General features: G+C 33.3%; 1 pseudogene; it reads right to left on the bottom strand.

Annotated features, from left to right (window-relative positions):
• Window positions 1-2,199: 2,199 nt before the first annotated feature.
• The window catches only part of LOC137837601 (uncharacterized), a 39,310-nt pseudogene continuing 25,050 nt past the window's right edge, over window positions 2,200-16,459 (bottom strand).

The following is a 16,459-nucleotide window of genomic DNA, read 5'->3' as shown; positions in this document are numbered from 1 at the left end:
CTTTGTGGTAACAGAGATCTTCGACCTTCACTGATGATCTAAGTCACATAGACTAAGATATCAGGTGGTGAGAAGCTGATGGGGGACTTCATGCACACCGTGACATATGAGATGCACGACTTGGGTTGTATTGAACTTACCTTGAACTAGTAATCTTCGGATCAGGTGCTAGTCTTTGGTAGGACTTACTTAATACGGGTCTTCCAGAAGACGTTGTTTGTTGAATATTAAAGATGTGTAGATCCATGTGAGATTTATATGATTGTTTTATGTTGGAATTTGAAGAAGATTGAATAATTGAGAAATTGACCATGCATTTTGATTTTCTCTTTTAATTTAATTGCGTATATTATAAAATTTTATTTTCACAAGCTCACCCTTGTTTTTCGTGTTGTGTTTGAACTGCAATGACTATACTATGTACATGAGCAGATAACCATACAGGTGCAGGAGAGCCTTAAAGATTTCAAAGTTTTATTTTGAGCTATGGATATGTAAATATTTGTATCTGTATAAGTCATAATCTTGTAATAGAAATATTTTGAAAACTTTGAGTTTGTATAAAATTAAAAAATAAATCAAATCTTATATAAATAAAAAATAATATTTTTTAATATTAGAAAACCTTACAATAATGGAAAATAAAAAATAATATTTTTTAATATTAGAAAACCTTACAATAATGGAAAATAAAAAATACTATAACAGGAGAATAAATGAGTGTGAATTCAAAAATAATATATATTGGCGTGACTTTTCTTCTACATCTATTCATTTTGAGAGAAAGTTATATTTACTGTTCACAGGTATATCTTCTCCTGCTTTTTTCTACAAAATTCTGAATCCAAATAGTTATTATCCCCTCACTTATTTGTTTATAAACAACATATTCACAGAAGCAAGTAGATGCTAAGAGTAGAATGATATTTTTATGTGGTGTGAGAAAAGAATTGTGTATGGTAGGTCTCATAAATCTTTTTTGTAACAAAAGTAAATTTTTCTATTATCATTATGTAGTATTATTGTGAGACAACTTAGTGAAGGTAGTCTGATAGGTGTAATAGATCTATGACATTGTAATGTTAATGTCAATGACTTTATGATAAGAGAGGTAGTCAACTGGTTGAGAGTTTGACGTGAATCTAATAGAAATTTAAAGAATAAAATAATTTTAATATATAATTTTCATAATAAATTAATATATATAATGGAATATCAATTTTTATATGAAAAAACTTAAATATTATCATTTATATTTTTAGAGTGTTGTTATTAACGAAGATCGTATAAATATATAGGATAAGTTGATTCATAGAGTATTATCGTGGAAGATTTAAATGTTAATTGAAAAAGTTAAAGTTTACGTAACTTTTTCATTAATTTTTGTAAAACTCAATTTAGATATAATATTTTTACCACGTTATTTAGATAGTTTCTAACTTATACTATTTAAGAAACTTGTTTAACCTGATTAGAACCTGTTTGCAAATCAATTTTTTTTAAGTAGATTTTTAAAATATTAACTTCTAATTTTTATATTTAGTCTATTATTATTTTTTTAAATATTTATTAAAACTTCCGGTTTTTTTACACTAGAGCGAGTTATTATTTATTTAACTTATTCCCCTCCATTTATACGTACTTATTTTGACTTTATTATAATATTTAATTTATTACTCCAATACACTAATTGATATAGTATTATTAATATTATTTTTAAAATTTTGATTAAAAATATGTTATGAAATAGTATAAGATTAGTAATATAATATAAAATAAAAGCAGTAATTGAAACTAAAAAAATTGCAATTAAAATAATTAATCTATTAATAAAAATTTAAAGACTTAAAATATATATTTTTAAAAACCAAAACTATAAACATCTCAAAACGTAAAATTTATAAGCTAATTACTTTCAGGTTTCAATTTCTAACTAGTTTTTGTGAAACATCACTACTAATAAAAACTAAATTTAGAGACAAAAAATAATGAAACATGCCAGTCATCAGACAATCCCAAAAAGCTAATTTATTTTATTTAAGCAGAAAATTAAACTCAAACAAAGCAAACAAAAGAAAGAGACAAAAATAAATCCTAAATTATAATTCTCCTTCCCCACACTTAAATAAAACATTGTCCTCAATGTAAAAACAATTAATAAATGTGTATGATAAAAGTAAGAGAAGGAATACTCCCTCTTCAAGCTTGAAAGTAATTAGGGACTTGCAAGGTTATCTCTTCCACCGTCTCTTCTTGAGGAATCTCATGAAAGAGCTTTAGACGATGTCCATTCACCTTAAATGTCTTTGTAGACGTTAGACTCCGCAATTCTACAGTACCATGAGGATGGACATGGATGATAAAAAATGGACCAATCCATCTTGAGCGCAACTTTCCAGGCATAAGCTTTAATCTGGAGTTGAACATTAACACACGTTGACCTGCAACAAACTCCTTGCTAGTGATGAAGTGGTCATGGAGACGCTTGGTCCTCTCCTTGTAAAATTTTGAGTTCTCATATGCCTCCAAATGGATTTCATCCAGCTCTTGCAGCTGGAGTTTTCGCTGCTCTCCTGCCTTGTCATAATTCGTGTTGCATGCCTTTATTGCCCAATAAGCTTTGCTCGATCTCCACAGGTAGATGAAAAGCTTTTCAAAACTTGGAGCCCAAATTCTTGGATTTGACAACATAAGAGAACTTTACAAAGAAGATCATGATTTTGCATCCATCTTCGTTAAGTGTGAACATAGAGCACAAGGAGGATTTTATGTGTCTGAGGGGTATCTTTTTAAGGAAGGAAAACTTTGTATACCCCAAGGAACACATAGAAAACTTCTTGTAAACGAATCTCATGAATGAGGTCTCATGGGCCATTTTGGAGTATATAAGACTCTTAATCTTTTAAAAGGAAAATTCTTTTGGCCTCATATAAGACGATATGTTCAAAGACATTATTTTAGATGCATTTCATGTTTAAAAGCTAAATCTAAAACAATGCCTCATGGACTCTATACTCCTTTACCTATTGCAAGTGCTTCGTGGGAAGACATTAACATGGATTTTATTTTAGCGTTCCCTAGGACCGCAAGAGGTTTTGACTCAATTTTTGTGGTTGTGGACCGTTTTAGCAAAATGGCACATTTTATTCCATGCCACAAAGTGGATGATGCTCAAAATGTTTCCAAACTCTTCTTTAGAGAAGTAGTAAGACTTCATGGATTTCCTAGAAGCATAGTATCGAATAAAGATCCAAAATTCAAAAGTCATTTTAGGAAAACCCTTTGGGAGAAACTTGGCACTAACCTTCAATTTTCAACATCTTGTCATCCTCAAACGGATAGACAAACGGAAGTAGTCAATAGATCTCTTTCTACTATGCTTAGGGCGATCATGAAGGGTAGCCACAAATCTTGGGATGAGTACCTTCCCCATATTGAGTTGGCATATATAATAGAGTAGTTCACAAGACTACTAATATTTCTCCATTTGAAGTTGTATAAGGATTTAATGCGCTTACTCCTTTAGATTTGTTACCCCTTCCTAATCCACAAACTTTTGTGCATAAGGAAGGAGCTACAAAAGTTAAATTTGTTAAGAAAATGCATGAGAGGGTTAAAGAACAAATACAACAACAAACTGAGAAATATATTAAACATAACAATAAGGGAAAGAGAGAAATCATTTTTGAGGAAGGAGATCTAGTTTGGCTTCATCTTAGGAAGGATAGATTTCCAACTAAGAGAAAGTCTAAACTTACTCCCCGAGGTGATGGACCTTTCCAAGTCCTCAAGAAAATCAATAACAATGCATATAAACTTGATTTACTTGCGGAATATGGAGTGCGTGATACTTTTAATGTCATTGATTTGTCTCATTTTGTAGGTAATAATGAAGATGAAGAAGCATTGGATTTGAAGAGAAATCCTTTTCAAGAGGGAGGGGATGATGGAAGAGGCCCAAGCACCAACTCAAATGAAAGCCCACCAAAGTGTAGAATTGGGCCAACCACTAGAGCCATGGCTAAGAAGCTTCAAGAAGACTGGAATACTGCTACTGATGGCTGAGAAACCTTCTTATATATGTTCAAGACGCCATAGACTCTAGTGTAGGGTAGCATTTAAATTCTTGTCAAAATTAGCATAGGAAATTTCTTTTGTAATTTTTTTTAAAATGAAGATTGGTACCTAAAATACCAACCTAGGTTTAATTAGAGTTTCCTAAAATTCTAATTAAACCTAGGCCGGTCCAAAGCAAGCCCAATTGGAGCGCAAGTTCTAGAATCCTTGCACATTCTAGATCCTTGAACATGCCTTCCATGTGCTACCATTTTTTGCGCCAATTTCAATTAGAGTAAGTTTGAATTTCCCTCCTTTTGCTTGTATGTAAATCGACCCTCACTTGCTATATAAGGATTGGCTTGGCTCATGTTTTCACAAGATTAATATACTAGTGAATTGTTGCCTAATTTGAGCCAATTTCACTTCTTGTCAAAAACCTCTCAAGGTTAGACTATTGATCTTCAAACTCCACACTACCTGATGGAGATCAAGTAGAAGAAGAGATTGAGGCTCAAGTTCAAGATTCTCAAAGGCAAATTAGCTCATCATCCTTCATACCTCAAAGGATTACAAGGAGCAAAGCTAAAGTTTTGGGTAATAGGGTGCAAATGTTTTCCCTTTTTGTAATTACCCTTGTATAAAATTGTAAAACATATAAGAGTAGTGTTTAGGAAGGTGCTAAGAGGGAAACCAAAAAGACACCTCCATTTGTATAGCACCTTAGGCGCTAGTTTAGGAAAAGCATAGAAGAAATGACTCTTTCTATTCCTTTATGGCTTAGGCGATAGTTTAGAAGGAACTAGAAAGTAACCCTTCAAGCTCTTTCTCTTTTGTACATTTGTGAGCGACCCTCTCTATTATAAAAGGGGTGTTTGGGTCTTTGAAATAACAAGTTTGAAATTGAGTTTTTAGAAAGGAATCTCTACCGAATTGGTGAGTGAGTGTGAGAGGCTTGTGTCTTCTCATCTTATAGTCTTATCTTGGGAGATCTCTTGGGCTCTCAAGTGGCGGCAACAACACTCATCTTGAAGCCAACCATCCTTCAAGTGGCGTGCACAATTCCAAGAGCTTCAACCACATAAGTTTCCTTGTCCTTTTCATCTTCTTCTTCCATACCCATTCCAAATCAAACTCTAAAACATGTCTTTGTTGTTTCTTGTTTTCAATCGGTAAAACTTGTTTAGTTTGTGATTATGTTTGGTGGTTTGCATGGGTTTGCGGTTCTTGTAGTTCTAAATGTGTTTGTTGAAGTTTTAATCGGTGCATTAGCTTTCTTTCCTTGTTTCATTCAGTTCATATGTTGAAAATGGGTTTCTATGTGAGTTTGGCTTGGTTCTTGTGTTCTTTATTAAGTTCTTGAATGGGTAAAGAATCTTGATCCAATTCTAAAGGTGCCTATTCATGTTCCAACTCATATTGAATTCATAACATGTTCATATCATGTTCTTGGGTTCATATCATGTGGTATCATGAGTCTTAGGTGTGTTCTTGTGTGTTTGAGTTGTTTTTTGCACTTTTAATTCAAGAACTTTACATTCTTGTTCTTTAATTTCATATACCTTGCCTTTATTGTCATTAGCATTCTGTTTTTTTACTGTTTTTGGGTATTTCTTGCTGTTTTCTTGTTCTTAATACATTGTGTTTGTGTCATTTTGATTTTTGAATCTCTATAAGTTTTGTCAAAGTCATGTTTCTCCCAAAAAGTTCTCAATTCTATGTAGTCCTTTTGTTGATAATTTTGGTTTCTTGAATTTTTTTTAATTGAGTGCAGTTTTATGTGTTTGTCTTCTTGATCCTTTGGTTCCTTTTCTTTTTAGATTTGAGTTCTTACTTGTATTTTAGATCTATACAAGTTCTTGAAATATCAATTCTATTATGTCTTTTGAAGTTCTCAATTTTGTTTTTTCATTTTCCATTAGGTTTCCTCTGTTTTCTTGAAAATGTGCTGTTTGGGTTTATTAAAATTTCAGTAATTACTGGAAAATTCTGAAATTCTGGATTTGAGTTTTTGAGAGTGTTACAAAAAAAGTAGAAAAAAGAAGTGAGTCAAAATTCAAAAAAAAAAATGATAAATCAAATACGTCCAGTGTGTAATTCTAGCACAAAAAAAATATGGTAAAGTGGCAGTAATTTTGCAAAATTTATCACAATTAATTGGCGCACTATTTTTGTGTGATTCCAGTGTCATTGTTGAGATAAGATCTTGAACTTTCTTTGTTTTAAATTTCATAATCCAGTTTGATATCTTCATTTCCAGATAAATCTGTAAAGTAACGCACAGTTTACATAAAATTCTAGTACTTCTGTTTTTTTGTTTTCTTCATCTACTCTAGTGCTTTTCTTTAGGTTTCTTTTGTGTGCCATTTTTTAATTGAGTACCTTATTTTTCTTGCTTGTCTTTTCTTCACTATTCTTTGAGTTTGTCATATATCTTGTATTCCTTTTTATATAGCCCTTTCTTGTTTACACCTTTTTTGCTTGTCTTTTATTGTTCTTTAAGTTTTGTGGTGTATTGGCTTTAAGAGAGAGTGCTTTGCTTTGACATATTTCATTTGAGAGTTAAAAAAAACCCAAGAGCAAATTGGTTGAGGGAAGTATTCTTTCTTGGAGTGATTTGAGTGTCTTTTTAATTTTCATTACAACATCATAATTGTCCCATTTTCTAACCTTGTTTTTTCTTGAAATTGTTTGTTCTTTGTGTTTGCTGTTTTCTTTTTTCTAATGGCTGCATATTCAAGTGGTGACTCTTCCAAACCACACTCTCCTCATAGAGCATTTATTCTTGGTGAATTGAAAGAGGAAAAACGCTCCCTTGCACAAAAGGATGAAGCTATAAAAAAGTTGGAGGAAAGATTACAAAGACTTGAAATGAATCATGATAGATCAACCAATTCCACCCATGGAAGCCACCATGCTCATAGACATTCTTCAAGGAGTTCTTCCAATGCTCACGGCAATGAAAGAGAACATAGAAGGAGGAGGCATCATCACCATCATGGAGATAGGCATCATCATGAAGATGGGCGCCAAAATGTGGCAAAGCCTTATTTTCCAATTGTAAAATTGCCTAGTTTTAGTGGGGATAGTGATCCTAATGTGTATTTAGGTTGGGAGCCTAAATGTGAACAAATCTTTAATGTACATGAGGTCCAAGAAGACCAAAGGGTTAGATTAGCCTCTTTAGAATTTTTAGACTATGCCATGTAATGGTGGCATAAGACTCTTATGGACATTGGGCTAAACAAGAGAGCTCACGTGGTTTATTGGGAAAATTTAAAAGAGTGTATGCGTGATAGATTTGTTCCACCACACGTTAGGAAAGACCTATTGTTGAAGCTCCAAAGGCTTCACCAAGGCACGCTAAGTGTGGATGCATATTTCAAGGAATTAGACACACTTTTAATTAAGGTAAATATGCATGAAAATGAGGAAGCTAAAATGGCTAGGTTTGTAAGTGTTCTTAGGAGGGATATCCAAGATGTTGTGGAACTTCATGAGTATTCATCTTTACAAACTTTACTTCACCTTGCCATCAAGGTTGAAACTCAAATTTCAAGGAAAAATGCTTTCAAAAACACTCATAATGATGGCTTCTACAACAACTCTTGGAAAAATAAAAACAAATCTTTTTCAAAGTATCCTCCTAAAGAGTCATCTTCCAAAGCTAGAGATTATAAGATTCTAATGATTTATCTATTCTAAGGTTTTATACAAGGTTACAAATACTTTGATCATGTTGTTCTCACATATTCCAATGCTTCCAAATCTAGCGGGTGTTGGTCGTTGAACAATTGTGACATTTGAAATTTTTTGAATTAGTGCATGAATAATAAACCCTAAATTTTAAATTGTTTATTGTATTGAGGTATTACCTGATCCCAACCTTTATTAATTGCAGCTTGCAAAATAGTCAACATCGACTGCATAACATAATAACCGCACTCATAATTTCCAGATTGCCTGTTGGACTGCATGTGAAAATAAATGTATTAAATAAATGAGTGAAACACATTAAATTGAGTGAACAAATATACTTTAAATACCTTAAGGTACATCAAAGTGAGTTTTTGTGCGTTTGAACTTCTTCTCCCACACAACATATTATATCCAGAGTAAACACTAAAATAATAAGATTGCGTGTAAGAATACATAACATTATATAATGTATAAGTAATAATAAATGTTAAAAGAAACTGTCGTACCTATCTATAGTGTTTTTAAAATAGGTAGGTGGATTTTTTATGCAAAGAGCAAAACCATGCAGCGGTATGATCTTGAACAGATATGATCAATAGTTGCCAATGACGCCTATATAACAAATCAGTTAATTAGTTTCTCTTATTTCAATAATTTATTATAACTTATTTAATAAATAAGGACTTACTCATGGATGTACGGAGCAAAATAAATTTGTTTTCCACCATTCTTTAAGGCAGTGGTGATGTATGTTTGTGTTTCCGACTTCTTTTTTCCAATTAATTGAATGACTTGAGGGTCTAAAAACCATATATATTGTGTTTCCCCTCATCCAATCTTAATCCAAAAAGATACCTAAATTTCAATAAGTTAGTACTAATATATTTAATAAATCAAAAGTATAAAGATTTTAATATTTGAACTTACATCATCCATAATTGCAGAACTGTTAGGTTAATCTCTTGATCTCTGAATGCAAGGTTCAACAAATCAGACATGTGAACGTACAACGATAGATTACTATGCCTTCAAAAAACATTGGCATCCCATGGAACCTCTAAGACAGTTGTATCTAAAGCTTAGCAACTTCCACCAATGTCCCCAGAGGTAGTGTTCATAGATGATATCTTGAACTATTCTCGTACAAGAGAAGAACATGCAGAACATCTTAGAACTGTCCTGAACATTTTGAGAGAAAAACAACTATATGCTAAACTTTCAAAATGTGACTTCTGGATGTAAGAAATATAATTTTTAGGACATGTCATCTCTACACAGGGAATATCAGTAGATTCTTCTAAAGTGGCGGTTGTACTTCAGTGGGAACGTCTTAAAACAGTTACATAAATTAGAAGCTTTGTCGGGTTAGCAGGAGATTTATAGAAGGCTTTTCTAAAATAGTGGTTCCTTTCACCCAATTGACTAGAAAGGATCATCCTTTTGCATGGATTGAACAATGTGAGAGAAGCTTTGAAGAGTTGAAAAGAAGGTTGACTAATGCTCATGCATTGACAATCCCTGGTACCAATCAGTCTTTTGAAGTTTTATGTGATGCTTCCTATCAGGGAGAGGGTTGTGTTCTGATGCAGAATAAGAAAATTGTTGCCTATGCTTCTCATCAGTTAAAGGTGCATGAAAGAAATTATCCAACTCATGATCTAGAATTGGCAGAAGTTGTCTTTGCTTTAAAAATATGGAGACATTTTATTTACGGAGTTAGCTTTAATGTGTTCAGTGATTATAGAAGCTTGAAGTATTTGTTTGATCAGAAGGAGCTTAATATGACGCAGATGAGGTGGATCGAATTTTTAATGGACTATGATTTCCAGCTAATATACCATCCTGGGAAGGCAAATGTTGTTGCAGATGAGTTGAGTCGTAAAAAGATACAAATGTTGTCGCTTATGATTAGAGAGCTAGCATTGATTGAAGAATTCAGGAGTATGAATTTGGAAGTTTCCATGTCTTCAAATTGCATTAGTTGTAATACACTTGTTATAACTAATGAATTTCTGGAGAAGGTGAAGGAGAAGCAGTTGGAAGATTCAAAATTGAAGAACTTCATGGGCATATTAAATACTGACAAAGCTAAAGACTTCTCTTTAGGAGTGGATGGTATTTTGAGATTTAAGAATAGAATATGCATACCAGGATAATGAAATAAAGCAAACAGTGTTATCTGAAGGTCATAAAAGCAAACTCAGTTTACATCAAAAAATGACCAAGATGTATCAAGATCTCAAGAAGTCTTATTGGGGGCATGGCATGAAGAATGATGTAGCTAACTTTGTAGCTGCTTGCTTGACTCGCCAGAAATCAAAGATTGAACATCAACGACCTGGAGACATGTTAATTCTGTTAGACATTCCATTGTGGAAGTGGGATAGCATCTCAATGGATTTTGTTACCCAGTTACCACGTACTTTGAGGAAGCATGACTCTGTTTGGGTCATAGTGGACAGGTTGACAAAGACGACACACTTCTTACCTATATATTTGAGAATCTCTATGTGAAAGTTGACCCAGATTTACATAGATGAAATAGTCAGATTGCATGGTGTACCTTACAACATAGTTTCAGATAGAGATCCTAGATTCACCTCCAGATTCTGGCAAACACTTCAAGAAGCTTTGGGGACTAAATTCAGACTTAGTTCAGCATATCATCCTCAGAATGATGGACAATCAGAGAGAACTATCCAGTCCTTAGAGGATTTGCTTAGGACTTGTGTGTTAGATCAAATGGGCAGTTAGGATGAAATTCTACCTTTGGTAGAGTTCACTTACAATAACAGTTACCAAGCTAGCATAAGAATGGCTCCTTTCGAGGCATTGTATGGAAGAAAGTGAAGGACACCTCTGTGTTGGTTTCAGGATGGTGAGAGTGTGTTAATTGGACCAGAATTAATACAACAAACCAATGAGAAAGTCAAAAAGATTCAAGAAAGATTGAAAACATCTCTAAGCAAGCAAATATCTTATGCGAACAAAAGAAGAAGACCTTTAGAATTCTCTGCAGGTGATCATTTCTTTTTTAGAGTTACACTGTTCACTGTGTTGGAAGAGCACTCAAATCCAAGAAATTGACTCCTTAAGTTCATAAGACCTTATCAAATTCTCAAGAGAATAGGCCCTGTGGCTTATGAAATTGCTTTTTCTCCTCCTTTAGCTAACATTCACAATATTTTCAATGTATCCCAGCTAAGAAAATTTGTACTTGATCACAACCACATTCTAAAGTCTGATTCCATCCAAGTGAAAGAAAACCTGTCATTTGAAGTGAAGTTAATAAGAATTTTAGATTCACAAGTGAAACAACTTCAGGAAAGAAGTATTCCCATGGTGAAAGTATTGTGGGATCCTTCTCTGTAGATTCTACTTGGGAAATTGAAGAGGAGATACAAGCATCATACCCTAATCTCTTTCTTGGTAAGTTCATTTTCGAGGACGAAAATTTTTGTAGTTGGAGATAATGTAACAACGTGGTACAAAAACAGATAAGCCCTCACTGCACCACAATCTTCTTTTTCTCCTTATTTCTTTTTCCGTCTCTCCCTTCTATCTTCTGTTTTAATTTCTCACTCCAATCCTCATCTATTTTAGAATCTGATCATACCACGTTGTAGTTGACTTGTTACGGAACATTTCTACCCGATCAGATTTTTAAACAGAGTAAGTTCATTTTTGCTCTAAAGATCATTTGTTCTCTGTTTTTCCTTAGGATTTAGTCATCAATCTTGGTGGGGTCAGTTGAGAAGTTTAATCCTCTCAACTTATTCTACTATATACTGAATTTTTGTTCTGTTTGGATAACTTGCATTAGGCCCATAAATCTTGAAGCTTATCCAGACTGTGGGGAATAAAATTCTAGAGGTTGCTTGGAAAGCAATCAATTAAGGTAAGGAAAGCGAAAGTTAATTTTTAATAGCATCCTAGGATAGAAGATCTTAATGTGGAAGGGACGTGGTCCCAATATTCAATTTCTCTTGTAAGGATATATTGTGTGTTTATATATTGTTTTGTTTGTTTATATATTATTTAAAATTTATAAAAATATTAGATTTTGCTGGTTTAATATTTTTGTGTTGTTTTTTTTTTATGTTAATTAAGCTTTTGAATGTTGTGGATCGTGTTTGGAATGATATTGTATGATGAAATGGTGTGGAATTGAATTCATACATTTGGGATAATGTATGGACGGATGTTTGTTGTGTATTAAGTATTGATTCCTATGTGGTAATAGAGATCTTCGAGCTTCACTGATGATCTAAGTCACATAGACTAAGATATCATGTGGTGACAAGCTGATGGGGAGGTTCATGAACACCGTGACATATGAGATGCACGGCTTGGGTTGTATTGAACTTACCCTGATCCTTAGATTCGCTAGTAATCTTCGAATCAGGTGTTAGTCTCTAGTAGGACTTACTTAATACGGGTCTTCCGAAAGATGTTGTGTGTTGAATATTCAAGATGTGTAGATCCATGTGAGATCTATGTGATTGTTTTATGTTGGAATTTGAAGAAGTTTGAATAATTGAGATTTTGACCATACAATTTGACTTTCTCTTTTAATTTAATTGCGTATATTATAATTTTTTATTTTTACAAGCTTACCCTTGTTTTTCTTGTTGTGTTTGAACCGCAATGATTGTACTGTGTACCTTGTTTTTCTTGTTGTGTTTGAACCGCAATGATTGTACTGTGTACAACAAGCAGATGACCATATAGGTGCAGGAGAGCCTTAAAGGTTTCAGAGTTTTATTTTGTGCTGTGGATTTGTAAATATTTGTATTTCTATAAGTCATAATCTTGTAATAGAAATTTTTTGAAAAACTTTAAGTTTGTATAAAAAGATGTAGAACGTGTTTTAAAATAGTTAGATGTATTTTCTAGAGTGTTACAATTAATGAGAGTTATAATTAAAAAAATCATAGAATGAAAACATGTTTTACTATGTTTATGTTTTTTTTTATAAAAAGTTTTCATGTTAGACATTACTATGTAGCTTGACATATCAGTTAGGCTGACACCGCAATTACAATGTTTATGTTTATAAGTGTCATAATTTGTTTATATTTTTCACTATATTGTTATTATATTTATTATAAGTTATTAATATATTATCCTTAAAATTATTATAGGGGAGATTGGTAAGTTTATATTTTATTATATATTTATTTTCAAAAAAGAACACTATATAGAAATGTTTAGGTTCAATATTAAGTTTGAGATTATGAAGGAGATGATCCTCCCTTGATATTGAATTCATATAGAAAAAAATATTATGTGCTAAGGGTGTGTTTCGATTAAAGAGTGAATTTGTGGGGATTTGAGGGAGTGGATTTACGAGGATATGAGAGGGAAGTGTGAAATGTTTGATTTGAGATATGTTAGAGTGGATCTATGAGGAAAGTTTATTGGAGTTTCTGAGTAATGTGATGTTTGTGAGAGAATTTTGAATTATTTTAATGGTGTAAAATGTCACTTTACAAATTTACCCTTACCTATTAAAAAATTAATAATGAAATGAGTTTGTTTTTTTTTTAAATAAATAACTTTCACATACTCATAGATTTAAAAATAAATAAATATGTATTATAGGTATAATTTAAAAATTATAATCAAAACAATTATGTATTCAAAAAATTAAATAAAAACAAGACTTCATGTAATTTCTTAAAATAATAAAATGTATTTTAATATTCCAAAATAAATCATTAAATAAATAAGATATTATATAAATAAATTAATATATTGTTTTTTTAACATTAAAAACCCTGTAATAATAAAAAATAAAATATATTACAAGAAAAAATATAACATAATTAACGATAAAAAAATCATTAAACATTATAATTAAATAAATTATAACTCATAAACATAATGATTATACACAAAAATTTATTAATATAAACACAACAACAAATTAAATAAAAACAAAAATTCTAAATAATTTTTTAAAATATTAAAAATTTATTATAAAATTAAAAAATAAATCAAATCTTATATAAATAAAAAATAATATTTTTTAATATTAGAAAACCTTATCGTAATGGAAAATAAAAAATACTATAACAGGAGAATAAATGAGTGTGAATTCTAAAAGAATATATGTTGGCGTGACCTTTCCTCTACATCTATTCATTTTGAGGGAAAATTATATTTACTGTGCACAAGTATATCTTCTCCTTCTTTTCCCCACAAAATTCTAAATCCAAATAGTTATCATTCCCTCACTTATTTGTTTGTAAACAGTACATTCACATAAGCAAACAGACGCTAAGAGTAGAAGGAAAATTTTATGTGGTGTGAGAAAAGAATTTTTCCCGACCAGTCCTCGGTCATCGATCCTAGTGACTGACCTCAGACATCGCACACCGGTGCCTGATAGTGGAAGGGGCCACGTAAGGTGGGCCCAAACGCACTCACCAAGGAAATGGTTAGACTTCGGATATTGATATCGTAGACCCCGACGTTGGAGATAGACATCAGACCTCGCCAACATAGGAGAGAGATCGATCATCGGCGGTATGAACGATGTAGTGGGCCACATAAGGTGGGTCCTAGAGTTATGATAAGTTAACAGTTAAGACATGAGATATGTGGGAAGCCTAAGTCACGAAGGATACATGCGCGTGGTGTGTATAGTGCATGCAGGTGCAAGGACATTCTCCAAGGAATCCTAGGCAAGGCTAACAACACAAAGGTAAACCCTAGTTTCAACCTATATAAAGGGTGCCAAGAACCCTAGCAAGGTACAGAGTTTCTGAGACTGAAACTACTTTATACACTTGGTGTTTCTTTGCCCTTATACTGATACGAGCCTCGGAGTGCAAACGGCCGTCAAGGCGCCCCTTTGTCTTTCCAGGTGAGAGATTTCTTGATCAGGAAACACCATTCTCAAGCGGAGATAGAAGGGCCAAAGGCTTCCGTTAGAATCAACCGGCGGAGCGAGTCAACCGGCAAGAACATTTGGCGTCCACCGTGGGGCCCGTTAAAAAAAGGTCCCACTCACAATCGTGTTAAGAGTCTTTACCAACGATATGAGGAGTACGAGGCAAGGAACTGTTGTACCCACAGGAGTTGTGCCCCCTAGAGGGGAAAATGTTACAACGCAACAAATCTTTGAGACTATGGGTGCCCTCCAAGCAGAGGTGGCAGCATCTAGGGTTGAAATTGCCGCATCACGAGCGGACAATGAAGAACTGCAGAGAGCCAATGAGGAACTGCGCCGGGATTTGCAGCAAGTAGGGGAGCACGCGGTGGACGAACATGCCCCACCTGTACCACTCAGGGCACATCTCATGCCGTTCTCACAAGCGATCATGGATACAACATTACCAACCACGTGTCTGTGCCCGAAGGTCACCTTCACAGGGGTAGAGGACCTAGAGGCCCATCCCAATGTCTATGTTTGAGAGGCAAGTGCTGTACCGTCTTGATGTCATGTCTGCAGAACAAAGGGCACACTTTGAGGCTACTCATGCAAGGTTCCAACACCTTGATAATCAGATTGAAGGAGTTCAGGCACAACTTGCAGAGCTTTACTACAAGGATTAGTAGTATTCTGTTTTTAAATGCTTTCTTTATCAGTTTTAAAGTTTCTGTAATGTTGAACAATTTGGTTTTCTGTTTCTGAACTATTATGATTGTGGTTTCTGCTTTATACCCCTGTATTCCCTATGCTTATATGCTGTTTGATGAATCCAAAGGGGGAGAAAAATAGCTCACCATGCTAGGTGATGCTAGCTGAAACAGGGAGTTGATTCTGCACCTTTAAACAAATTCTGCATGTTATGCAATATTGCTGTTTTCTGGTTTAAAGTCTGGTGCAGTGCAGGTACTTAAAGCAACAAAGCTATGAGGTTTAGCTATGGGGATTTGTCTCCATCAAACAGGGGGAGATTGTTGAAGATGGTTGCTGCCCCTTCAAGATTGTGTTTGATGAAGACTTGTATGTAGTGTTTGATGAAGACTTTTATGTACTTTCCATGTATTTGTGCTTTGCTTTAAGAATGTCTTAGTTAGTGCTTAGAGGTTGTCTAAGAGTAGCTTTTTGCTGAGTATCTCACCTCATAACCACTGGCCATGTGTTAAGAACAAGCATAAGTTTTCTAAAACTGTTTTTCACATGTTTTACACAAAAACACGTTTTACTGCATAAAAATAAATCTGTTCTTTTCTAAATAAACAGATTCATTTTCTTCACTGATGCCTTGGCTATGTCTTGTGAAAATTAGATTTTGTGCATCAGGTATTTTGACTAAGTCTTCTTCTTTTCAAAACGACTGAGTTTTAAATTGTTAAACTTTCTCTGTTTTCGTTTTGAAAAATAAATCTGTTCATCTGTAAATGAATAGATTCTTTTTGCCTCTGGTGCCATGTCAAGCTTAAACGTTTTTTCAGTCTTATCTCAGCACCAGAATGGTTGACTAAGTCTCCTCACTTAACAGATTCTCTAACTGCTTTTGAAAATAAATCAGTTTATTTTATTTTCAATCTGTTCAAATGGTTTTATAACAGCTTTAACTGTTTTTCAAAATTCTGTTATAAGCTGGCTTTCTATAAAATGCAAACTTGTTTCTGAGCTTAACAACGATTCAAACAGTTTATACTTTTGCAAAAAAACAAGTTTTAACAGCAGAGAGTTAAGTGTTTTCAAGGATTAGCATTTGTTCTTCAAAGATTTCAAAAATCACAA

This window comes from Phaseolus vulgaris, chromosome 11 (assembly GCF_051622355.1).
Source record: "Phaseolus vulgaris cultivar YP4 chromosome 11, ASM5162235v1, whole genome shotgun sequence".
Classification (NCBI taxonomy): Eukaryota; Viridiplantae; Streptophyta; class Magnoliopsida; order Fabales; family Fabaceae; genus Phaseolus; species Phaseolus vulgaris.
The sequence above is the reverse complement of the archived record's forward strand: the minus strand, read 5'-3'. Positions and strand labels throughout refer to the sequence as shown.